Source organism: Archocentrus centrarchus, chromosome 20, assembly GCF_007364275.1.
Source record: "Archocentrus centrarchus isolate MPI-CPG fArcCen1 chromosome 20, fArcCen1, whole genome shotgun sequence".
In the NCBI taxonomy this organism is placed as follows: Eukaryota; Metazoa; Chordata; class Actinopteri; order Cichliformes; family Cichlidae; genus Archocentrus; species Archocentrus centrarchus.
In genome coordinates this window covers 29,917,007-29,944,300 of record NC_044365.1, presented here as the reverse complement: position 1 = coordinate 29,944,300, position 27,294 = coordinate 29,917,007, and the positions used below count along the sequence as shown (strand labels likewise).

Below are 27,294 nucleotides of genomic sequence, written 5' to 3'. Positions count from 1 at the left end.
AGATAGGAGATGAAAAACATATAGCAGGTACACCAATCAGAAAAGGTTTAATGTAAAATAAATAATGATTAAATTAACAAGCAAACAACTTTATTTTTTTTCAGTGAACAATGTGTCAATTTTCATTAGCAAATAAGATTGTCCAGCATTTTAATGTCATTTCCATCTGAGCTGCTGCCGCTCATCTACAGATATCATGGCACATGCTTATAAAATATCAATTTAAGTCTCTAAAAATAAAGATTTATTGTGCTAGAAAATGGCAAAACAACCTAGGCAGAGTATTTTAGAATTACTTAATCAAAATGCATCCACTTGACAATTAGGTGGATGTATGCCTGATGTTTCAGCGTTCAGTTCAGTCCTTTTGTTTCCAGAATATTTTTAAAGCACATAATCTTCTGTTAGAATTCATTTTGGAAAATTCTACAGCTGATTGTGTTTTACCTTTCTCATTCATGTGTGGTGCAGGTGTGTACCTGCATGACTTCATGGGCTGGTGTGTATGTGTGCATATGTGTATATGTGTGCGTAATTTATGTTTCATAATCTCACATCTCACTGTGGGGCGTTCTAAAAGGATTTGTCACTCTCAGTTCAGATGGGCTGATTGTGAATTAAATGTATTTTTAGGCACCTTTTTTTTCTGTCCCTTTGTGAACCCAGTTAGAATTGAGGTCAGGACACACAAACAGACACACACACACACATATACAAATGCACACGCCATCTCAGAGAGAGACACATAGCTTTCAGAACAAATCACTGTTGAACTACCCTATGTGGAATGATTCTGACATTTTGTTTGGGAGAAATAGCATTTAATTGAAGGGAGGGGCGATACGGATGGCAGTTATGGAACCAAGGGAAAATGTCTACATTTCAACCCAAATTGAAAACATAACAGAGTTTGTGTTTGTGTGTTCCTGCGTGTGTCTGTTGCGGGGTTGCTTGCACCATTTCAGTGGTATCCACAGTTTGCTTGCTTGTTTGCGGATGATTAAGTTCAAGGTATGATGTACAGTCCATTTAAAAAAAAAAAAAAAAAAAAAAAGCAACATTCACTTTGTATTATAATACAAAGTATCTCTTTAAAATCTAAAAATTTACCCTGGTTGAACTAAAGTTGCAGGTCTGAAATTTACATATGTGGCAAGGAAGTGCAAAGCTTCAACACCTCCACATATTCCCTTTGCTCTTTAATTTGTAATTTAAATACATTTCATTCTGTACAAATTGTCTTTTTAAAGACTTAATGGGCTGTTAATGGTGGGAATTACAGATGTTTTCATGCATTTTTTATATCCATGAACAGAACCAGTTCTGTCATATTTCCAATTAAGTAAAGTTTCACCTTCCCTGAAATAATTAGTGACTGCTGTTAAACTGATGTTTCTGTTATAATAAATCTTAAAGCCTGCTTATCGCTACAGAGGAACCCTGTTACTTTTACCCCCAACACGGTAGGGTCAGAGGTCAGAGTCACCTCCAGAACAGGCGTCGGGAGCTGGGAGTGTTTTGCTCACTGAAACTTCGGTATGGTAGGTGCTTGCAGAAATGGCTGCTTGAACACAGGTCATCGGGTTTAATGATGGTCACTTGGAAAGAAGGTTGAAGAGCCCTTGTAAGAACTCTTCTAATGTAGTGATGAAGCCAACAAGCATCTTTCAGGGTCACTGCACACCTCAAAAAATGACGCCCCCCCCCCCCCCCCCCCCCCCCCCCTCTCTCTCTCTGCATTTCTCGTTCTTTATTCAGTCTTTCCCTTCAAGCGTTGCCAATTTGTCTGGGCCGCATTCCCTAATCCGTGCGCATTTACGCAGTGGTCATTGCGCCTCCGGTTGACTTGATTGGCTTGTTAGACGATGGCGTCCGGGCAGGAGACTGACTGACTGTACAAGCTCACAGCTGACAGCAGTGTTAGGTGGTTACTCTTTGTTTTATAACGTGCTGCACCATGAATAACAAATGGTGAAACGAATATGGTCAGTGTTTTTTTATTGTTATTATTATTAATAATTCATTCATTAAAACAAGTAATTGCAAAAGGTTATTCATTTATTTTTAATCAAGCCAGTGGAGTTCATAGCATAGCCTATTTTTTTTAAGTAAAACATTTTAAAAATATAAATCGAAATATGTTGAAATTGTTAAAATATCCCCCTAATTTGCAACATTACCCTTTATTCAGAGGTGATATATGTTGCTTTTTTCTTTTCTTTCTTTTTTTTTTAGTAACACGTGACGCTCTTTCCCACAGAAAGCCGAAATGTCAATCTGACCATAGAACTGACTTCCCACTACTGACCGGTTATTTGCCGTGTTAGGGTGGCCCACTGAGCTTCAGAGGAAAGGCGGGGTGTTGGGGTGCGGGGGGCATGGATGGATGGATGATGGGGTGGGAAGGTGGAGGGGTGACAGTCCCCAAGAGAGGGAGAGTGGGTGTGGGGTGGGGGTTCCTGGAGCTCTAAAAAGGACCTCTCGGACCACTAAATTGACATGTTCAAGCCATGGGTTGTCATGAAGAAAGCACTTTAATAAGCCATGTGATAGCAGACAGTATAGCGGTCTTGTTTTCATTAGGCCATTAAATGCCAGGCCTTGCGTTGGAATCCAAACTGTATTATTATTATTATTATTATTATTATTATTATTATTATTATTATTATTGTTGTTATTATTACAGAGCAGTAAAATTCTAATATGGCTGATTCTATATTTTTCAAATAAAAAACGATCAGTGTTAAATATTTAAATTCGTTTTCATGTATTCGTGCAGCAGAATATGCAGAATATTTAAATAGAAATTATAGATTGCACTAATCGGGAGTCATTCCAGTTATTGTGTTTCATATTGTGAATGCTGTCAATTATTTTTTTTTACATTTTTTTTCTTGTTGTTTTTTGTTGTTGTTGTTTTTAATGGAGCATACAGGTGCGATTGTTCCCATCCACGACAGCAGCTTTACCGGAGTAAGTGCACGTGGATCTGAGTGATAATCAATAGAATGAGGAGAGTAGTTGTGTGTTGGGGCGTCACGATAAGGCCGTTTTGCGGCGCCCCCCCCCCCCCCCCCCCCCCCCCCCCCCCGGCCGTATGGAGGACACTCACTGGACGCGTGTCTATTAAACAGGGTTCAACAATGAAAAAGATCGGAGGACCAAAGGGCCAAGTGGGAGGAGGGCAGCAGGGCGAGGTGAGACTGAATGGAAACAGCAGTGATGTTGGTTGTGTGTGTTGTGTGTGAGAGGGTAGCACGCGGGGAGGGCGTGTGTGCTTCTGAGGGTGTGCAGGCACTTATAGTGTTGCTTTCCTCTCGTGAGCGACCCGAAATGCGAGCGGCGACGTCTGCCAAGTCACCCTTCTCCCTCTCTCTCTCCCTCCCTCCCTCCCTCTCTCTCTCTTCTTACAGTTCTTCTCCTTCCTCTTTGCCTCAACACTTCTTCTTCTTCTTCGGGAGCAGTATCACAGCAGACCTTGCCCCGCCTGCATCTGGGTAAAGACTTTACAGTCAAGGGCCATCGATTGTGCTTATCAAATAAACAGAGTGGCACCGGCGAACCCACCACCCCACACCTTCACCCCTTTCTTCTCCCTCTGTCTCCTAATCTCAAAACCAACCCCTCCCCAATTGCACCCCACCTCTTTCCCTGCCCGAGAGCCCCAACAGCTGTGGTCCCATGTAAATTTTACATGATTGGCACCTCCGTATTTTACCCCCTCCGCCTGTCCTAATTCCCCTGTTTCTTACCCCACACACCCCTATATCAAATTGCATATTAATGCACAGTTTATGCAATAGCTCATCTGAGAGTGGGCACTCGCTGTCATGTCCGTACCTTTTCTTATGGCATTTGCATAAGTGATTATAGTCCATGAAGTGCTTGATTGTTGGTGGGTTTAGGTTATGTGATGCTGAAATGTGATATTTGGCATACAGAGTGGGTTTTGTGCGCGTGTGTGTTGGGGGGGAGGGGGGGGGGGGGTATTGAAACAGTTCCCCTTGACCCTTGAAATGCAGCGTAATCCCGTGTGGCCACGTTTGATTAGGGCATTTTTGTCTAATTGTTGTCATCAGGACTCGCACTATCATTGTGCATCTGGAAGCACTTTGACATCTAAGTCAGTGGTCCTCAAAAAAGTCTGGTTCAAGAATCCTCAAAGGCCATGCCAGGGGTCCCCCGGGGTAATGCGAAGAATTGTTTAATTTCACTGTGATTTCATTAGGCTAGAATTATTCCAATTAGAAAACACATGTCCGAACAAAGGTTCCACTTGTGTCACCGGTAGCACTTAAAAACAGGTTTGCAATGCGATTTTAAATCAATAACAACACAAAAACTATATTAGGCACCCCAGGGACAAAATCCAATTAAAGGAGGACCCTTTGTACAAGGTGTGTCCATTTGGGGGTCCTTGACATAAAAATGTTGGAGAAGCCCTCATCTAAGTGACTGAGGCAAAGGGCTGCTTTGACAGTCTTTGTTTTTAGCTCAGGCGCTACAAGCTCTCCTTTTCTTCTCTTTTTTCCCTTCTCTGCTTTTTTCATCTCTCTCTCTCTCTCTCTCTCTCTCTCTCGCTCTTTAAAAGAGAGCGGAAGAATGGGCTGATACCGGTCTCATGTTGCGTATGGATTTTCGTTTATATAATCGATTGAAATGACCCAATACATTGATTTTGGGTTCAGTGTTTTACAAACAAGCGTTTATGGGTCTCGATTTTATGTTAGGGATGATGGCAGTGTGACACCGGAGCGCAAAGAAGTCGGAGTTGTTGATTTTTAAATAAATGATCTAAATAGAAACAAATAAATATCTATTGTTTCATGTATAAAAAATATAAAAACTGACTCGGGTGCGGTGGGGGTGTGTGTGTGTGAAGGGGGGGGCAAATAAAAAGGGAAGGGGAGACAGAGGGGAAAAAAGACAATATTGTGCTGCCTCTCTCCTTAATCAAATAAAGTGGTGTAAAAAAAACACACACAACACACACACGCGTGCACGCACAAAAGCATTTCCTTCCCTCTGAATTTCTCCTTGAATTATATGCCATCACTAGTGTGTGTGATTGCGGAATATTAAATTAAAGTGGGATAAGTCCGCACCGAGGCGGGCTGCGTCCAATCCGCAACTCATTTCCCCTGTTGTAGCACCGCATCACTGCGCTCCTCTCTTTTCAATGACAATGTGCCAAATCTGGGCATTTTGAAAACACTTTCCATATGCTATTATCGGATCGCTACTGAGCAAGAGAACGACAGAAAAGAAGGAAAACGGAATGCTTTATACCAAAGGTACCAAGAGTCTACATTTTTATGTATCTTCTTTTTTCAATGGCTTATTTTACTTTATGCTTTTTTGTGGGAATTTAAAAGAGGTAAGATGAGGTAAATTTGAAGTTTTTATACCGATTGCATATTTATGGACCGTTGCTGGGTGGCTTTGGGGCTGAGTGTGAAAACGTCGAGAGAGTTTGTTTTGAGCATCTGTGGACAAAAACTTAACTTGTTTTACTGTTTTTTCCACGTTTTCCTCTTTTATCACTAAACGGGGAAATGTTTTGCCCACTTTTCTGTAAAGTGTCTTGTCAGTAAACTAACTGAAGTAAGATTTTCAGAAGCATTCATTTCGAGTAAATAATTGTCTTTTTTAAATTTATTTACAAGCTGACTCATTTTGCAACTCTTCTCCTTGAATTTTATATAGGCGATGACTTGCAAATGGCTTTACTTTTAGAGGCTTTCTGTGTGTCAAATCTTTTTTTTTTTTTTTTTTTAATTTTGATTAAAATGTAGTTTTGACTGCACACATTTTGAAAGAACAATTTTCAGTTTCCTCCTTTTTTTGTTGAGTTTACTATTTTGGAGACAGTGGCAATATCTCAGATTGTTGTCAAGCGTTGAAAGAGTTACAATTAACTTCTTATTGTCTGTTTTATGGGCCCTTTATAAAGCTTGTTTGTGTATGTGTTTGCTGGACGAGAGTTGGCCAGTGGGTCAGTGTGGCAGGTTACGGATCAGAGCTATGGGCTTTTGCGTGCTTTTTGTGTGTCCTGATGAGGCAGAGGGGTCAGCCCTGCAACCCCATGAGGGCGCCGACGCATAGGACAAACAAGGTGGACGTCTGATTGCACATCCAGAAAAAAAAAATGACCAGGCGTGAGAGGGAAAAAAAAAACAAAAACAGAATCATTATTTAAAAGAATAAAAACATAAAAATCAAGCTGAACGTCGACAGAGATTCCCAGTCTGTCTTCAGGGAATAATGACGAACCAACAATCCCTTAGCATATCCCAGTGTGGTTAGCCAATATGGCAATTTCTCCGGACAGTCAAAGTTATTGACGTACTGAAGTGACAGAAGACCACTATGACTGTTTAATGCTGCCTTTCATATATATCAATAGATGCATTAAAATGAAACAAACTCGATTCATTTAACGTTCGATAATTACTCTATAACTCACAGTTTAATTTCAGGCTACCTGGTGTGTGCTGCTGGTGCTGCCAGTAAGACATTTCTCAGTAATTTATTTTCTTTACACACAAATACTCACATACTCGTGCACACACACGCACGGAGACTAACATAAACACACACACACACACACACACACACACACACACACACACACACACACACACACACACACACACACACACACACACACACACCCCAAGACAGAGTTTACAGATAAAAATCTGCAATTAATTGAGGATGATGCTGATGTGAAAATGGGGCGAAATATTAGTTAACGTGGTCTATTGTCAAGCGGTCCTCCGGAGAAAGAGCATCGTCTGCAGGGACAGAGGGAGGGTGGAGACCGGGGGAGGGGGGGATTTACAAAGCGCAGGAGGTTAAGATAAGCGGTAGCCTGTTTCAGGTCTCCAAATCCGCTTTGTACTTTCTCGTTTTCTCATCGAAAACGAATAAAATAACAAACGCAACTCCGCTGAAAATGCCAAAGGCGCGCGCACATGTAAGCACACGTGTAAAATAAGTATATCCTTTCACAGAGATGGAGACGCTCGTAGAGAAAAATAAAACAAATGAGGCTGGTTTATATCTATAAAAGTCCTCCGTTTGGGCGAATAAAGTCACAAATAGCACATAGGTCCACTCCATACTGCTTTTGGAAGGTCAGCGCACCGCACCGGTTGACTTTTTTGCGCGTCCGCTGCAGGAGCGGGTAAAACCGACTCTCCAAACCGTCTGTGAGCGACGCCTCCCAGGGCTGACAGGCTAGAAAACCCCCCTGTAGGACAGGGAGGCAGCTGCAGCAGTAGCGCAGCAGCAGGAGCCTTGGATCCGGGTGAAAAGTGACGCCTCTGTTCATCACCTCGACCCACCCACCCCCTTTGTTGGAGACCTCTCTAAACCCAGAATAAACAGACTCGGGTCGGGTCGGGCTCGGATCTTATGGCTTCTTAAGGATCCAGTTGGTATGGGTGCAGTCCAGTCAATGTGGCTGCAAAGTAGACCAAGTACTTCACTTGCCAGCAGCAGCCTTATCATCACATCCCAAGCCCCGGCTCATGCAGTTCAATTCACCCCCAGCTTCGATTTTTTCCATGAAGGCGAACAAGATCTCTTGATTTTCTCCCCGATTGAGACTGTGTAAAGTCTTCCTCTTGCCCAAAAGCCTCTATTAAGAAGCCGATGGGGAAACACAGCAAACTGTTTGCACTGAAATGACATAGGGCTAAAAGAAACGTTGTACTTTGTAAGGACAGTAAACGTAAAAGCCAGTGAATTGAGCTTTGAATAGACGTGGTGATTTTTGTGTGACCCTGTATCGGATTTTGTAGTTTGATTCTACTGAACCCACACGGGGCCTCAGTAGTCCAGAAAGGGCAGAGATGAGTTTCCAACATGTGGTGGATTACTGTGATGCTTTGTGGCTTTGATTTTTTTTTTTTTTAAAGCTCGATATGTACCATATATGCAACAGATCGCATGGACAATCATCACTTTCAGTAAACAACGGGAATATTTTTTTTTAACAAAAACAAAACAATAAAAAGGCAAAACTATGAATCCACGTCTAGCACAAATTATTCACGTGTATGAATGCGTTTTGTGTTTTTGTACATAATGTTTCCTATAAAGGTAGGCCTGATACACAGGTCCGTTTTGATGCGCAGCAAAAAGGCGGTTCTGTGGGTTTGAATCTCCTTTCAGGTATTTTTTTCTTTATGTTTTGATGCACATTATTGATCAAAAGTGTTACTCGCAAATAGGAGCTGCCTTTTTTTTAAAAATCATATAAATATTATTTTTAATATTCTGCCATTTCTCGGGATCTGCAAAGAGAGCTCATTCTAAGATTTTCAGGAAAAACAATAATTTAACTGTAGTGTCATAATCAATAAAAAGAAGCAAGTTGGTGTAATGCACATGGGCAGAGCTAATATATGAATCTCATCTTTGTTAAATCAAGACTTTTTTTTTGTCGGAGCATTCTGCGCTGCATCTCAGGAATATTCATCTGCAAAACTTGTTTTTTTTTATTATTATTATTATTATGGGAAAAAAATGAGTTCTAAGTACTTGTAAGTAATTCTGGGTCCAGCCTTTTTTAGTGTGGCGGAAGCGGTTGTCCATTGTTCTACATGTGATTTGGCCCTTAGAGAGAAACCATACAAAAGGATTCTCTGCGCGCATAGACCTCTGCGGCCGCCAGGGCTCCGTGTGCGCGTCATTTGCAATGTGGAGACTGTTGATCAACTCACTAATTACACTTCTCTCCTCTCTCTCCCTCCCTCTCCGTCTCTCCTTTGCTCCCTCCCTCCCTATCTCTCTCTCTCTCTCATTCGTCCTCTCTCTCTCTGTCTCTCTACCCATTCCCAGAGTGCATATCGGGAAATAGACACACAAAGACATGCGCACTCAACTTAATCAGCCATTTTTTTAAACAGGGCTAAAACGATAATAATTAGCAGAATAAAGACATATCGGATTTTCATTTCCTTTCCTCCGTTTCCCGACCCCCGTCCACAAGAGAAACTGCGAGGCAGCCCGTCGACACGTCTTTTCACCGCTACCGGAACCAAAAATAAGGGATAGCTCTCTAAATGCTTGACATTTGTGATTTTACCCCCTTTTCCCATTATAAAGTTGGAGGATTATTGTAATTTTCCCTGTTTTTCCATGTTTTTATTGTCTAATTACGCAAGACGCTGGATGTGACTGTTTTATAAACCCAAGAGCAAAGAGAGAAGCGGAGGTGACGGTTTTGGAGGGGGAAGAAAGTAAGTTTTTCATTTCCACCTCTCCCTTTAACTTTTATTGAGTAGTTCGGGGTGTGTGTGTTAAATTTAGGGGTCGGGTATCGATTATCTATCTCGCTGGTGGATCTTGGACATCGGGGTTGTTTGGATAACAGGTGCTGGGTGTTTTTAGTCCAGAATAAAGGCGGATATCGTGATGTTAGTGCAACTCCGGCTGCTTTGGCTACAATAAAACAAGCGACTGACAGGCTTGGAGGCGTTCTTACGCATGAGTCCGTGGCAGTACAGCACGATACGACGTCCGGACCTGCCTTTTGCAAAGTTTATACTAATGTGCAGATTGTGTGGTGGACACATGCGAAGGTTGTTCCGCGCTTGATACGACGGGACAGGACGAGCGCTTCCTCTGCTTTTGTGGCTTTGCAGTGCGGATATGGTGTTGCCTTTCCAGGAGTCCGATCCCACGGACATGTCCGCTTTGAGCTTGTGTCTAGTCGAGGTGCCCGGCTTGCTGTTTCTCACACTTCTCGACTCCTTATTTCAGTCTCCAACCATAAGATATTTCATCTGAAATCATATTTTTGGGTGCACTGCAGCGTTTAAAGCCAGTCTTAAACACGTCGGGAATCATGCACCTTCCAGGCATTCACGGCCGAAGTGACACGATCAGTCTCCCGACACGATCCCCTCTCGCCGGAATAAGTGCACATCTTTCAAACTGCCGAAGTAAGGCTATTATGAGATGATCGTTACAGAAGCAACGTTAATTTTCCAGTGATAGTCCATACACCTTTACCTGCTGCGCTTAAAAAGTAGTCTCACTTTACCGAGGTGTGGATAGCTGCGTCGCCCAGGAGAGCGACCGATCGCTGGGCTACTGATAGCACGGAGAGTCCCTTTTAGAGCCAGCCAACTCCGGTGTCCCCAGTTTTTTTTTTCTCAGCATCGGCATGTTAAGCATCAGCTCTCAAAAAACATACCTTATTTTACATTTTATTGATATTAACATTTAAAAAAAAAATCTCGCCCTCCAAAGTCTGTAAATTCCATTTCTGCTCACCGTCCCCTATACGCGTCAGTGGGCTTAGGCATTAATTTCCTCATAAACTGTCATGTTATTTCCCAGAGATGCTGGTTGCAAGATCTTCTCCAAGTCGTATATTTGTGTTAGTTTAGATTAGCTAGATTGCAGAGATGGGGATTATCACATGTTTTTGCATCTTGATTTAAAAAAAAAAAGGTTACATTTTTTTTTAGGTAGGTAGATTGCTAAATTTGGCTCGGATTATGACACGATTGGGGGGGAGTGTGTGTGTGTGTGTGTGTGTGTGTGTGTGGGGGGGGGGGGGCATCGATCGTACGGGAAGAAAAAAAAACAAAAAACATAAGGCTAAAGGGGCCACTCTTTCTCCAACCCGGGTACGTAACGGTGTAGTGTGTGTGTGTGTGTGTGTGAAGATTGTATATGCTCTAAGAGAACGATGCGCCGATATAGGATAGGCGACCGTTTTAGGCGATTGTCTCTATTTATACACGGCTTTCATTGCTGTTTTGGGGGGGGCTTCTGTACAGGGTTCAGAGCGTATTTATTGCCCAAAATAGACGCTTTTTATTCAGTCTTTACGAAGCAGTTATACTTTTTAATTTGTTTGGTTTATTAAACGAGTACATGTTTGTAGAAGGTACATCTACATTTTAATCCAAATAGGCCCATTAGATTTTCTAGAATCTCAGAGAGGAAAACTATAACCACTCTTACAGCTTTAATTATATTAATTTATTATTATTATTATTGTTATTATTATTATTATTATGAAAAACACAAAATTCCATTTAAAAAACATATCTAAGATCGTTTTTCAGGTGTAGCCATGAACACTTTTTTCTTCTTCTTTTTGTTAGACAGGAAATATCCTCTGTCTTGTCAAATGATTTCATTGCATCTGCATAAAATTATATATTTCAAAACAAAAACATGCTGCCTAGGCCCAGAAATAATAATAAAAAAAAAAAACATTAAAAAGTGAAATTATGAGGCATGATGATCCTGTCTAATTGCAGTGAATTTCATCAGTTAATGATGGTATTGTCTCACTCTAAAATAACAAAATCTCGCTGTTATTTTTCTGGCCCTGCAAATGAGAGTTTTTTTTTTTTATGTTTGCAGAAGCCCAGGCCCTCTTGTATTTTTTTTTATTTTTCTTAGCACTATCAAAGACTGGTTGTGTATAACTCTTCGTGTTAGTTAAGCTGCTTGCAATGTTCATTTTACCCTTAGCAGAAAAGAGGATGGATACAAAAAAAAATACATATAGTGTGAAATACGGGCAGACAGCCCTGGGAGGACAATAGCTGTTGGCTTGAAAATGCTGCTTGATTATTAAAAGCTAATGCATTTTTAGTATTGCAGCCTTCATTAAGAGTGTGGGTGGAGGGGTGGGGGTAGGGGGTTGGAGGGGTGAGAGGCTACTGGGAGGAGGAGAGGATGGGAGACAGAGAGAGAGAGGGAGACAGGGGCTGAGTCTGTCCTATAACTCCTGGGTCTAAGACACATGCAGCTAGAAGATTGGCTCGGGCCTCTCCTAGGGGTCGACAATGTGTCATTTCCACCCGGCTAGATTGCCCTCTGCCTATCTGATATTAATGTGCAAATCAATATTTCAGGGATTAAATTTCCCTTCTTCATTTTTTATGGTTTCTACCTCAATAAGTCTCCCGTCTAATAGAGGAGGCTGGATGATTTAGAAGCCTTTGCTGCAGAAAGAGAGAAAGAAATAGAGAGGAGCTTTGCAACAAGGCTATCGCTGCATTTTAATGTTCTTCTTCGTGGATCCCCCCATAGGCCCTTAGTAAGGAGGGCTATATCGCTGCTTTACAGTGTAAAGACAGCCAATTTGGCTAAAAAGGCAGAAAGGGAAAATATGGGTCCGGTTGAATACTTAAGACGCTGCGGTAATCCGAGTAGCAGGTATTAGCGGAGGGGAGCTCCCCCCCTCAAAGAGAGAGACACACACACACACACACACACACACACACACACACACACACACAGAGCTACATCCAAACCTGCATTACCAGCCGTCATGCTTGAGCGAGCAGTATAGCTTACTGCACTCTGGACTGCTATAATAATATGTTTTTTCTTCCTTTTCTCTCCCATTTTTCACATTTTTTGCATAGAAGCCCACTGACATCCATAGGGGAGATTTACTCTCCTGTGTAACAACATCTGGCGTATGTGTGTGTGATAGAAATGAATCACTCTGACACAATGACCTGTGTATGATTATTGGGGAAGGGAGGAGCGTATTACCATAGCCATAATGCTGCATCTCATTGAGAGTCAACTAAATGAGCTTGGACCCTCTGACTCCCAATAGACATTCATTAAGCGACAGTGCACACAGAGGCGTCCGTCTGCCAATAGGTGTGTGTCTGTGCATGTGTGTTTATTTAATCCCCCTTCCTGTACCATCTGGTGCACGTGTGCATGCGTGTGTACGTGCGTGTCCAGCAGCAGCAGCACAGTATGAATTTCCCTCCACTCAGTCCACCCTCGGCCCCAAAACCACCGCCACCCCCATTCAGCTTTTGCAGCAGCAGCAGCAGCATTGTAGACTGTTTTAACATACCCTTGATAGGTAGAGTGTCAGCAATTGAAAACAAGAAAAGAAAGGGAGAAAGACACAGAGGAAGAGGCACAAAAGAACTCTAATTGTAGCACGATCGCTTGGCTTCCTCCCTGATTCACGGCCATTATGATGTGAAAAGCACAACCGCCTGTCCTCCATTATCAAAACGGCAGGCCTACACACACTCACATCCATACACGCACTGGAGGGAATCGTGTAAATTTTGTTGTCTCTCATCTGTGACTCAGATAACTCTGCCATTCCAGTCACCTGCTTCCTGTGGACTCAGTGCTGAACATATCCAGCATTTCTTCACATGAATGATGAACGGTTGAATTACTGAAGTAACAGAAATATTGTTTATATTTAAGGTAAATATTTAGAACCCCATCTAAAGACAGCTTTTGTATGAATTTGACTCTCCCGGACCAAGTTGCCTCTTCTTAGACTCGCTCCATTGCACTCTTTGATTTTTCATAGATTGTCTTTTTATGCAACTTCTGTTATGCAACAGTTTAAAAGCTTGCCATTTTTGATGCAAAGAGCTATTTACCAACTGCACATGTGTATGTGTATGTGAGTGGTGATGGTCTGCAAGTAGTAGCCAGGGTCTCCTGGCCCAGGGAGGCTTGTATGGAGGGGGTGTGTGTGTGTGGAGAGGAGGCAGGGGGGGCTAAGAAGTTCACTGCAGCTCAGCATTATGTCTCAAAGACTGGGGCTTCCTGTGTCAGCCCTGGGGCACCACCACTAACACACAATTTCTCTCTATCACACACACTGCGCGAGACGCGGAGGAGGGTTAAAGACTTGGAACGAGATCAAGCCTCTCCGTGGCTCCCGGGGAGGGTGCTTGTGAATATGCGAGTTTTAGTGTAATTAGCACTTAATTATATTAACATATGCAAATTGTCAGGCGGAGAGCTTGTACTGCCGGTGGGTATCGGCTGAGATACAAGTGAGTCTATTGTACCACCACGGCATAAAAAAAAAAAAAAAAGGAGAATAATGGGTGTGTGTAAGGCAACCAGCCAGCAGCCAGAAGCCAGCCAGCCCCCTGTGCTAGCACGTAACTAGCTAGCTCATTTAAGTCTCCGGCTGGCCGCTTTGCCAAATTTCATTAGTCGCCATGACGACCTTGCTAATTGTGCTGACTAATGTCGCTTGTCCCTGACCTGTCTTAGTTGGGATGGTTGTACACCCCCCTTCTCCCCACTTCAAAAAAAAAAAGTAACATGAGAGGGTTAGAAAAGAGAAAGAAAGAGAGAGGTCCGACTTTCCAGATTAAACCAGCATACAATGACTCCTATTTACACACGTTCCGCTTGTATACGAGCATTTGCATATTCAAAAATACTCTGCCATCTCTCCTTGTCTGCACAGTGTGCGTGTTTGCATGGCAAGGTTGCGCACATGTGGAAGCAATGTGTCGCAGGGGGGGGGGGGGGACAACAAGGGTTCATTTGTGTGTCATTCTGTGTGTGTCACATGTTTTAACACACACACACACACAACATTGTGAAGTGAGCCTGGAACTGGAGCCTCGTATGGCCCTGTGTAGCAACATTGCTGAATTTGTTTTTGATTATTGTACATGACTGAGATGCAGGAAAAGAAAAGCCTGCGCCAAAATATCCCGGACGAGGAGTTGTGCCTCTCAAACTTTCGACCCTTCTTTTCATTTCTTCCAAATATCTAATTACAACACATTTATAGCCCCCACCACACACCCACCAAGGCAACAGGACTTTTTTTTTTTTTTTTTAGGGCGTATTTAATGCGCTGTACTTCCAGATAGCCAAAGGTGGATAGTGATTGGGCCTAGTTGGTGCTACTAGTACTTGCATGCTAATCCTGTTTTTTGACAGGAACGTAAACTGATATAATTGCTTTTCAGAGGCAGGAACGGCGGTTTATACAAGTGTGAAAGCACGGGAAAGGGGATTAGCATTATTTTGCATAATGCTGGGCAGGCGCTGAATGGGGCATTGAACGCTTGACTGGATGACAGAGATGAAAGAGAGATGAAATGCTCTATCCCTCTCTCCCTCCCTCACTACCCTCTCTCTCGCTCCGTCTCAGGCCACTACCGGTAGAGAACTCTGTTTGCTGAAGAGGACCCCCGGAAACACCAGGCCAGTGTTTTAGGGCGTTTGTTCAGATGCCAGCAGATGGAAGTGGTCATGTGAAGCAATATGTATGAAAGCAGAGCAACTGTGGAGATGGGTAAACTCCTAAAGCCTCCATGTATATACTAAACTGCATCCCTAAAGCACTGGAGTGTACAATTATGTAGTGGATGGATGTGGCTCAGGTAGCATTTACATGGACGGAAGGGAGCGGCTTTTGTGGATCAAATGAAACTGCACTGCTCTTATATTTTCCTTTATTGAGATGTTTGCTGAGGATTTGATGGGATACCATCTGGGCAGAGGAAACTGTGAAATCTTGAGGCAGGTGTGTTTCATGTGAACGCCTGTATGTGTGTGTGGGAGTTCTGGTGGTAGGCGTAAGAAGTAGCAAGAGGGTGGGGACGCAGCTTAAAATTGCCAGAGTGGCTTCCATATGACCAAATTCAACTTTTTAAAAGTAATTTATGATCAACCGTCATCGTTGCTATTGCATCTGGCGTATGGAAATGATCCGGGGCTGAGGGAGGGGCGTGAGGTTGGGTGGTGGAAAACATGAACGGCACAAAAGCCGGTGTGGCCTGTTTTTGTTGTCTCTCATTGGACAGGATCCTCTTTCTTTGACCTTTTGCACGCCTTCCCTCGCCTTTCATATGGTAATTCTGGCCAGACCCGAGGAGGAAACGTTGCTGGAGCTGAGTGGAGGAGGACAAAGACTCCCTCTCTTTTTCTCTGCCTCCTTTCCACGCTATATCTCCTCTTTTCTTGCCTCTTCCCCTCTCAAGCAACTTGACAGACTTTGGCATGAAAGGAAGTGAGTGCTTAGTGGTTGAGAAAGGTGGGGATGGCATTCTCGCTGTGACCCGCACCACCTGTGAGGATCAAGTGCGCTGCAGTGATCCTTGGCTATGTGTATGTGGAGTTTTATTTTGAGTGGCCCTTGTAATGTGTATTGCGGATCAGTAATCGTTCGAGCCACGCTGCTGGTAGTGTCACAGCGCACGGCCGAGTCAGGCAAAGAGTGATCCGCTGCGTTTCTAGTGCAGCTCGCCGAGTTGTCATAGTGTCTATATTTCTACCTTTCTTTCTCAGCTCTGCCAACTCTATCGTCTAACAACCAGTAAAAGTGCTGTCTCTGGCGGGGTAAAAGGATACTAATATAGTTACTACAACCCTCCCCTAACATAATACTCCACTGCACCACTGTTGAGCATGACGTGGTTTCAAGGCTCCTTTGGCTCTGTTATGGGAAGGGGGCATGTTATCTGTAGGAAATGTAATTTTTGTCCTCATTGAAATCGTTCATTATTGAGCGCGGTTATCTAAATGTTTTTGTTGCTATTGGTCCAGCGCCAGTGAGGATTGCGTTACCCTCTCTCTCTCTCTCTCTCTCTCACGTCCCCATGTCTGTCTCACCCCCTCTCATCTCGCCAAGCCTTCATCAGTCTCTTAAGGGAAAATAGAAAGAGGGGGATTTTTCTCTTCCCTCTGTGCTCCGTCCTGTTCTCAGGCTCTCCTGCCTATTTTGCATCAGCCATTTCATACAGGATATTAGCCATGGACAAACATAGTTCTGGGTATTTCATTTAGAATAATATGTTTACTCTTTTCATTTCAAAGTGGAAGTAGGGAGAGCTCATAGGGTGTGGAAAGAACAATCGGGGCCATATGTTTAAGAACTCTCTCTGTTTGAACTGAAGTCCTACGGGCCCCGGGGGTGGCTGAGATTCTCAGGTCTCGGTCAAATAAAATGTGCTGATGAAAAAGACAAGGCCTCTCCTTTGCTCTTGTGTTGTACCTCACTCATTGCTTTCTCTGTGTGTCTCTGTTGGTGTCTCAGTCTCACGTTTCCAGCTGTTTTCTGTCTCATCTGTTACTCGCAGCTCTCCGTGTCCTGTTCCTTATTGCGGTACATTTCTGATAGTACTTATTTTATCTCTGCACATCAGTGTAGATTTGAAGCTGCAGTTACCTTTCAGGGATGTGACTTTTGTTTGTCCTCTATACTCCTTGATGCAGTCACTGTGAAGGACACTTGCTCAGCCCTTCAGGTCCATGTGAGTGCCTTACAGTCCTCATCTTACATATTCAACAGAGCATTCAGCAGCCTTTTATTTTAGAAAGGTCTGTCCCTCTTGTACGTAGCAAAAAAAAAAATAAAAATAATGTAGAGCACAAAAGGTTATATGCCACATTTTATCGATTGCGCTCAAAAGTATTTTCAGAGCTGTAAAAGCTGGCAAGATAAAAGAAATAAAAAACAACAACAACACAAATACTGTTTCCAAATAGAAGTTAAACAAGAAGCTCTGGGTTAAGAGGGGGAAAAAAAAGTTGATGAATGACTAAGTTTCTCCAGGTTTGAGAAAAGACACACCACAATAGCACAAGACGTCTCATGACAAATGATACATTCTCTTCCTTGTCGGCCAAAGACAAAGGCAAGGATTGAAAAGCCAGGGAGTGCAGTCACAAGATATGTGCACATTAATAGAGCTTAAGGAAAGATACATACGTAATAAGCGAGTTATACTGTATCCAGTGAAATAATCAAAAGCACTTTACGCGAGCATATGCGCGTTGCAACACCTTTTCTTTCCTCGCAGTATTACCTACACAGTTGGTATGTGTGTCAACATCCGCATGTGCCTGTGGATTCATGTACATCGCAGGTATGTGTCATGTGGTGTTCCTGAAGGCAACAGGATGCGGATATCAAGGGCATTGGCAAGGCCTGACAGGGAATAAGTGGCTGATTAATTATGCATGATTTGTGGTCTTAAACAAACAGTGTAATAAGAGATTAAACGACTTTACCAAAAGAGTTTGACTCGGACTTGCACAGAGACTATGATTGTTACTATTAAAAGTTTTTGTGCACAGCTTTAAAGCCATACTGAAATTATGTTAAAAAGTCAGTTGGATTGTATACAAGCATAAAAAAACCTGCAAATTTTTATGGAATTAAGAGAAACGTAAATATATATATATATTTGTTTCTTTCTGTGCTGGAAGACTCAGCCGTCTAGTTTTTTAACTGCAGGATTATATTGAAAGTAACTTAAACAATCAGAATGGAGATCTTTCCGTTTTCTAGGGTAGATCTCAGTCTGATCTAATGCAGGCAAGCGAGCATGTGTCTCTGCAACTCCCTGATGAGACTCCAGCCAACATTATCCCTCACAAACCCTGCTTCTTTTTTTCTTTCTTCTGGCCTGGCACCAGCTGTGGAATAATCTTTAATTATTTGCTTTTAAAAAGAAAAAAATAGTAAAACCGCTCGTTTTCTGTGACAGTAAAGAAGAAGAGCAGAGCAGGCACTGGAATGTTCTTGTATATGAAATTGTAGGTAACAGGGGTAGTTTTGTCAGCGGTTTCACTGATGTATCAGCTCTCTGCACCTAGACTAAATAGTAGGGGGGAGTTTTGCCTTGTTTCATCCCAGCTTAGATGAGCAGATATAGCAAGGCTTTTGGAGGAACCCTTAAAAAAGCAAAGTATGCTGAAGAATGGACCTCTTCCTAAACACAATACCTAAACACGTGTCACGATGTGCTGATGGATGGTTCAGTGGTCTGTTGAGCTTGTTGGAGACACTCACCCTTTTTTTTTTTTATTTAATAAAATGAAAGGCAGAAATTTTCTTAAATGCTTGAGCACTGGGCGATGTCCTGCACTTTGTTGGATGTGTTGCATGTGATTTTACAATAAGATACATGTCTTTAGATGTGGCTTTGCTCTGCAGTAAGCACAATATCGCTGTGTGTTTAAGAGACTGGCAGAGGAGATAATGCTGACTGTGGACTTCAGCTGTCTTGTCAGTGACCTCCATCGTCCCCCCGTTTGTGACATAAAGAGCAACGCACACACACAGACACACATATATAAACATGAATAGACACATGCTACCACAAGTGATATTTAAATATGATGTTGTGTGTGTTACATCTAATAGCAGTTATTTCCTAAAGCGAACAGTAAGGTAATGGGTCCATTTTATCTTGGTTCCCTCTCAGCGGGCTGGCCCTAGATTTGTGTGACATTGTGTTTATTTGATAAAGGAATATTGCTGCGTTAATCTAAAACCATGCTAATTACATCTGACAGTTGTTTGTTTGTAGTAAAATCCAATTAAAATGTACACTTTTCAACTCCATTGCTCATTTTTTTCCTCCTTCTCCTCCCCCATTCTCTTTCTTCCCTCCTACAGTAACCAGAAAAAAGAGCCTATGATGGCATAAATAACAACTGTGCTTTCCTTGTGGTTTTTGTGAGAAGAGGGCAAACTCACAACAGCTGTCAGAAAAAGGGGGTTTGTTTAAAAAGCAAATGGCTTTGGTCTAAAGTTCATTTGAAGACCTCTCTAATTAAATAGAGAGCCGAAAGCTTAAGTTAATTAGTAATTCCCTGGGTCCAGAAATTAGACCTGTCACGAGCATTCAAGTTCTTGGAAAGCCAAAAGGTATGCGTGTATTGTGTTTTTCTCCCCTCCAATCCCGTCTGCCTGCTCCCATATCTGTACACAAGGGTGCCTAAATGTGTATTCATTTGGGCTTTTCTGAATGCAGAGCATTTCTCCGGTTGGAATACTCAGCACATTAATGGGCTTTTTGTGGCGTGTCGGAGAAGTGCTCAAGAGATGTTTAAGTGAGGGGCACATAGCTTGTGGCGTCAGTCAGGATACCTGCCCTATGATTATGTTTATGAAGATAATAACAGGGCTAGGGTCCCGCCGAGCACTGTCTTTAGAAAACAGTAGGGGGTTGAACTTTAAACTTTACTGTTACCCCTGGAAAAGAGCTGGAGATGTGGTCGCTGTGTCTGAGAAACATCTATACAGTTAGAGAGGTGTCTCTATAGCTTTACTCCTAACTGCAAAAACAGACTCTTCTCTTCTCTTCTCTTCTCTTCTCTTCTCTTCTCTTCTCTTCTCTTCTCTTCTCTTCTCTTCTCTTCTCTTCTCTTCTCTTCTCTTCTCTTCTCTTCTCTTCTCTTCTCCTGTAATTGGACAGATAAAAACAGGACAAGCAAACATAAATCAGCTGACTTTGACACGCTGGAGAAACAAGATGTCCCTACCTGTTGTGTCGTAATACAGTAATAACTAAAAGCAGCAGGCGGACATGCAACTATGTTAACCTATATTTAGGTTAACATATATTTATGCCCTATCCTGTAACTAACTGCACTGCCTGCATACTTTTGATCACTTGATCCCGATAGACATCTTTTACCAAATAGGGCCACATTTGTGACATTTTTCCTTTCCTAACAAGGAATACATTTTTGGCAACAAGTAGCCAAAGTTGGTGCATTAGCTTGTAAAGTTTAATAATAGCTTTCAGCAGGATCTAGTGTGTTTCAAAACAGATTTCAGTGTTAGAAAAGGGCCTTTTTTTCAGTTCTGAACTGCTGTGCCAAGGATTTGTATAACTTAAATAATGTCATAATAGTTGTACTATTTTGAGTCTTAAAATAAGTTGCGTGTATTAGTCGTTAAACATGTTTTGCACTTGTCATAGCATAAAATAAGCAGAGAATCAGAGGCTCATGGTAGTTGATACAGTATAACCAGTCGTTTATATTTGCCAGGTGGATATGAAACGCCTGCGTCAGAGACTGCTCTCTGTGTCTGTCTGTGAGTGTGTGCTATCCTTGACTGACGTGGACAGTGTTTGCTTAACCTCTTCTGTGCTGCAGTACCGCGGCCTTGTCAATTTAAGTGTATTTGTGTGTGTGAGGGAGAGGGAGTCCAGCAATGGCAGCTTTCATTTTTCATGTTCCCAGCAGTATTTTTTCTAAACAAACCTGCTGAGAAGCCGAGTGAGAGATAGAGGGGTTTGAATCAACATAAATGAGTGATATTTGTAATTTTTTCTCCCCGGACTTGCATATAATTGTGTGTCCACACACACCCTAAGAGAAAACATGCATTTGAGAGATTTTTTTTTTTTTTTTTTTTTTTCAGGATTTGTATTTAGCGGGATTATTAATTTCACTTCGCAAATAATCCCACCCTGCCACCCCCTTTAATTTACAGTGTCACTGCAGAGAGGAGGTGTGTGTATGGTCCCATGCTTTTGCCTCATCCAGAAGATAAGGCTGTGATTTATGTAACAGCTAAGCCCTTTCATATTGTGTATGTTGTACCTTACAAGAGCATGATGAGCAGGCTAGATTAATATTTATTTAGCACAGGCAAATCAAGGATTAAGCAGTCATCATTTTAGCTCTAATCCATGTCTCTGGTGAGATGCAGAGACAAAGAGAGGCAGATTACTAAACTCATAACGGCGCAAAACAACAATTAGTTGGTGACTTGCTCTCCTCAGTTGTGTAGAAAAAGCAGTTGACTGTAGATTTGCAAACATGTGCAGAAACAAAGGCACACACACAAAAGTTGTGTTTTGCCCTGTCATCCCTTGGTTTCTTGATCTATTGTTGTAGGCCTCTTCCTGACTTTTAACTTCTCATTTTCACCCTCCCTCTGTCTTCAAAAGAATCCCTCATTGAAATTAGCAGTGGTTTGTCTGATTCACTCATCTGACGTAAATGTGTCTCATGATCTTTCCACTGTCCGAACACAGATGCACACACACACACACACACACACACACTCACACGCTCTCAGATACACACACACACATAGACTGACACACATGCATGAGGAATGAATACTTCTTTCTTAGCTCCAACCACGTGGGAGAGTGACAGTTTGCGCAAACTGTGTAAGTGTGTGTCTGTGTGTGTGTGTTACAAATTACTTGGAAGTCTGTAAATAAAATTACATTCTTTGCTAATTGAGTTAAACTGCTTTTTTGGAGATGTGGCAAAAAAAAAAAAAAAAAAAAAAAAAGAAGATGAAAGCTCCCTGTGTGTTTTATGTGCTTGTATGTTGCATGTGAGCCAGTGTGAGTTTGTCGGAAAGTTAACTAGTTTGTTCTCAGCCCTCTCAGGTGCTCACCAACAGGGATACTGCGTGTTCTGTCCTCAAGCAAGCGTTAGCTTTGCAAAACAGCTAATCAAGAGCAGGAGCTGGACTTTTTGGGGGGGGGGGGGCATGTTATCTGTAGGGGGGCACCCCTAACATAGGGAGAAACAACAAGGAACAGCGAAGGGGCCAAAAAGAGCATTGGAGAGCTGTTGCAGTGTAGTGCTCTGTGTGTGTGTGTGTGTGTGTGTAGGGGTGGATGGGGTGGGGGGTCCAAACCAGATGTGAGGGTGATTGAGGGAACATAAAAAGAAGGGAGATAAATAAAAAGAATGAACAGACAAGTCGTGCTGTGATAGAGAAAGACAGGGTGAAGCATACAGAGAAGGAGAATGCCATCCTCAGTTCCCCTTTGCCCTCCTTCCTCTCTCTCACCCGGCCTCTGAATGTTAATGGCTTTTATGCCCCCCCCCCAACCCATACGCACACATATATCCCTCCCCATGGACACTAGCGCATTGTTTGCGGCAGTGCTTCTATTCTTTCAAACTTAATTACCTTCTTGCCTTTTGTGGCGTCAGGGGCTGGAAGTTTTGCTCCTTGGCAGTGGAGGTCGTCACACATTCTTCATTGGTGCATTCCCTTAATCTGGGAAGTGAAGGCTGGGGGGGGGGGTTAGGGTGGTGTGTGTGTGTATGTGTAGTATGGAGTTGTTTCTTTCTTTTCTTTTGGGGAGGGGGGCAGAGAAAAAGAGAGAAGTCCAGAGAATGAAGCTTCTACCAACATGCACTTCTGAGGTGATTTTACTACCCCCACGTGCGCGTGTACGCATGTGTGCACGGTGATAATAGTCGGGACATAGGCTGCCCTTTGTTTGTGCGGTTCATTTCCAATCAACCCTAATTAACTAGAGAGTGTTTCCAGATTGCCAGAAAAAGAAAAATCCCCACTTTTTTTTTTCTCCCTTCAGTCGTTGCTGTTTCGAGTTCGAGGAAAAGGGAGGAAAAAAAAAAAGTGGAGGCATTAGCTATGTAGATTGCCTTGCCTTTGATGCTGGAAAAATCTTTAGCAAGGGCAGTAAGTGGTGACTGTGACCCAGCAGTGTCTGACTGTTTATTTTCATGTTTCAGTTTGAGTTAAGTTTGAAATATTGCCTCTTCAAAGGTGTTAGCCTTGTGCATATATTTAGACTGGACTGTGTAAGCCCAAAGTCCATTTGTAAGAATGCAAAATCCTGTCAGAGTTGTCTTTAATCCATTAAACTTTGTCTCCATGAAGCTGTACAAGCTGCAGATAAACACTGACACTGACCCGGGATGCACATGCAACACAGGGAAAGAAAAACTTCTTAAGTGAAATGTTTTTAACTATGCTTGAAAATCAACGGGAAATCCAAGAGTTTGGAGGTTGCCTCTAAGCAGCGACTGGAAGACAGCAGTTAGAATAGAGGCCGGTGTAATCTGACCCTAAATCAGATTTTAGAAGCCATCCGTGACTTGCTGTAAGAGAGGAAAAAGACAAACATGGCCCCTGGGTTTGCTATTTTTCCCACCTGGTCAACATTTTGTATTTGCATAGTACTTTGTATCCTGTGTTTTCCTGTTAAATACTCATATTGAGTTTTTGGGGGTTTTTTTGTGCTCGTGTGTGTTTTTTTTTTTTCACAGTGTTAGCCAGATATTTTTTCTCTAACAATGAAATTTCAGGTACAGGCCTGAGGGGAGTTGGGTGTATTGTTACCTGAGCAACCAATGAGACCAATTTACTTGTCATCAACCTGAGGGATAGAACCTGCATACCTGCTCTAGAAAAGAAAGAAAGAACAACAAAAAAAAAAAAAAGACCACTTCCGTCCTCTACATTTCACCTCATTATACTCCCTTTTTCTTCCTCTAAACCTTCTTGTCTGTTCTTTTTCCTCCACCTGCAAATCTAAGATCATTGATCATGTAAGACATAGTTTTGATTTTGATTTGCTAACAGGCTTTTTTTTTTGCAGAGTAGGTAATTTGTCGAACAAGATTCCTGTGCTAAACGGAGTGGCGCTTTAGGTGTCTGGGCTGTGCCTTGCAATAATGATAAGGTGTCTTTTGGTAATGAAGGCCTTTGGTCACGAGGAAGACACAGGCAAGAGGACAGGCAGACAGACGTGCGTGTGTGTGTGTGTGGGTGGGGGGGGGGGGGGCATCATCAGGGAGATCTACTGCATCTAGTGTCTAATATTACACCCCCAGGCAACAAACAGTGGCTGCATGAAAACCCTTTGTAAAGTTAAGAAGTGAAGGAGACAAAAAAAGAAGACAAGAAAAACCCTTGCCCTCTTATCCCTTTACAGTTTTCTCACTGTCCTTTAAGACTTTAAACAGACAGCATTAGTGCCTATTCTGTGATTGTGTGCATATGTGCGTAGTGTGTTTGTGCATGTGTGCATCAGCGCTCTTTGATGGCAGCCGAGGCCACTCTTCCATTGTGAAGAAGGCAATAATTCCCCTCCTCCTTCATCCACTTCATTTTCCATCCCTCCGTTTCTGCATGGCAACAAATAAACAGGTCTAATTAGACCAGAGTAGGCCTATTCATGGCACTGACAGTGGGAGATGGATGCAGGGGCTTTCACAGCATCCTTCCCCTTTGTCTTTGGCTAACGCTTGGTGACATTTGATTGAAGATTTGGTGTTGGACCGAGGGGCCACATGCCGGGGGAGAGAGACGACCTTCTAGGAGACCTCAAGGAATGGATACCTAGCCAGAGTGTCATGCTGTCTTCTGACTTTGTCAGATGGATTGTCTTAAAGAATAAGCGTGAATTTCGTGTCACCAGTCATTATGGCGCGCTCAGACGTGGCCCAGCAGCTTGGCGAAAAGGAGAGAAAATCTCCATTTTAGAAGTTGGATAGCACAGATCTGCCTAATTCCAGTGTTTACAAATGCTGTAAATATCCACCATAGTATTAACAGCTCTGTCTGCCACTGCATTAAAATGTCAGACACTTAGTGATGAAGAATTTGAACCTAGCAGATCCCTGTGTAAACAAAGACAGCAGTGTGGCGACATTACAATTACAGGTTTGTCATTGAACAGGCTGCAGCTCCGGTTAATGCGTGATCCTCTGACAGGAGGACAAAAACAGGAGGACACTGTGACATCACCAGTGCCTGAGGGCCTCAGGTTTGAACTGTGTACATGTTGGAACACTTCTTCTAGTACCAGCAGGTTTATTGCAGCGTATATGCAGCACAGTCTATGTAGTCCACTTTGATGGGCATAATGTCCCCTTTCAGGCTTCATGCAGATGCACAGGCCAACTTCCTTCACTGAAAGCATGTTTACGATTCTTCAAGTTTGATAGAAAGTTGTTTTAAAAAAAAAAAAATCCTCTGGTACATACTGCCTCTCTGCCTCTCAGGGAGCTACTGAAAAGCAGCTGGACGGGCAGGGGAGAGAGAGAGCAAAGAGGAGGGGGAGAAAAACAATAGGCCGAGGAGTCTCTTAGCCCCCTTTCACCCATCAGACCAAGCAGTGTCCAAAGCAGGCATTCCTGGGCTATTATTTGCCTCTCACTGGATCTGATCTGCCACTTTAATTACCTTAGTGTACGTGGGTGTATTTGTGTGTGGGTGTGTGTCTGTGTTCATGTGCATATGTGTGAAAGCAAGGGGACATGCTTAATTACAAAAACAGAGGGAGGGGCAGCTCAGGCCATCTCTTTTGTTCTTCTGTTAAAAGAAGGGAACTGTTTCTGCACTGTGGAAAAAACCTGGGCTTTAACCTTATTTTCTTCCCCTCTCCCTGTGTATCTGTGTGTTGCTCTCTCTCACAAATGCACAAATGAAAGTAGTCTGGTTGGTTAGCAGTGCAAAGGAAGCCAGTGGGGGACAGAAAGAGGAATGTTTCGTAGCTAGTAGTAATATGATATGCCATAGAAAAGCAGTAGCGGGCACTGCTGCTGTGAAAGGTGTGAAACCTTGGGAAGGGAGCAAAACAAAAAGAAGTGAGGACAGGAGTGATCACAAGTTGTTATATAGATCCACGGGCTGTGAAGGTTTCGGCATCCAGAATGTTACTCTCAGCTCGGAGAGGTACAAGAGGAAAATATTGGATTCCCTTGACAGTTAGACCAGACATCTCATTACTTCTCTGTCCAACTATGCTAAATTAACACATGCTGAAGGGATCAGGAAGACTTCAAATGCTTGCACCAGGCTGCCTTGCATCATATTGCCTTTTCACAAGAGAGCGTGGGATAAATTAAAAGCCAAGACTTTAGCATTTTACTAAAGATCCGGCATCCAGTGTTTTGAAAGCAGCTCCTCTTTCGAGTCCCCACACGAGGCTAAATTATTGATAGGCACCGATATTCGGGGATAGTGCCGTCACAGACAGTGCATTCATATACATTTTATGGTACACTTTATCCCCACCATGCTACTACTAAGCAAAACATTTGTGCTTATTTTGCTGTAAGTGCATTAAGCGCTGGTCATATCATGGTTCTTTGTAAGTGTTCTGAATTAATGGAATCAATTAGAATCACAGGTTAAAAAAAAAAAATGGACACTTATGTTATTGTTGGCAGGCAGCACACATGTAAACAGCTGCTAACCTATTCACCTATGTCAGTGCCAAGTGCTTAACACATGGGCTTAGCCATAAGACATAATTCCATACTTAAAGAGATGCATAATTCATAAACTGCAGTGTTTTATGTCCGAGCTACAACTCAAAGGGGGTAAGTCACCAATGAAATGACACCACTGACAAGTAGTAAATCCTGTCGTTTGTGTCACATTTACTCGCAAACCCACTGCTTCTGAGCAGCTTTACCCTCAATTACGCTCAACACAAGCGTTTGAAAGACAAACACTTGGGGAGAAAACTAAAGAGTGCATGTTTAACTGCAGGAACATGCACAGTATGTTGTTTTGGCAACATGTGATAATAATGGATGATTAATGTTAGAAAGCTGAATAAGCTGTCATTTAAGTGGATGCATAAAAGCCATTATTTGTATATAATTGTCTCCCTATTGCCAACACAATTTTGTTTTATTATCTGTCACACAAGTAGTGCCGCTATGTTTAAAATTAACACATAAGTTAGGGGAGATCCTGGCTCCCTGTGAGTGTGAGCTTGAATCCTCGTGGCATGGCAGACATGTGGTCAGGGTCATCTCCTTGCTTATTTTATAATATGTAGATAATTGCTGCAAATGTTTTTGGGTGCAGTGAATGATTTAGCTGGCGATTATCACAAGGATCCGTGTCTTCAGATGAACATCATGAATAAAAAACATATACATTAGGTTTTTTTGTTGTTGGTAATTACAGTGATTCAACAGTTGGGCTGTTAAGGCATTGGTCTTTGAGTGAAACAA

At 42.5% G+C, this 27,294-nt stretch overlaps 1 protein-coding gene across 1 annotated transcript in view; it reads left to right on the top strand.

Moving 5' to 3' along the window:
• The first annotated feature begins 8,951 nt into the window (after positions 1 to 8,951).
• Positions 8,952 to 27,294, top strand: part of zfhx4 (zinc finger homeobox 4) — a 79,887-nt gene continuing 61,544 nt past the window's right edge. Inside the window, exon 1 of the mRNA XM_030756227.1 lies at positions 8,952 to 9,251. The gene's annotated coding sequence lies outside the window, so the exon portion shown is untranslated. The remainder of the gene's footprint in view (positions 9,252 to 27,294) is intronic.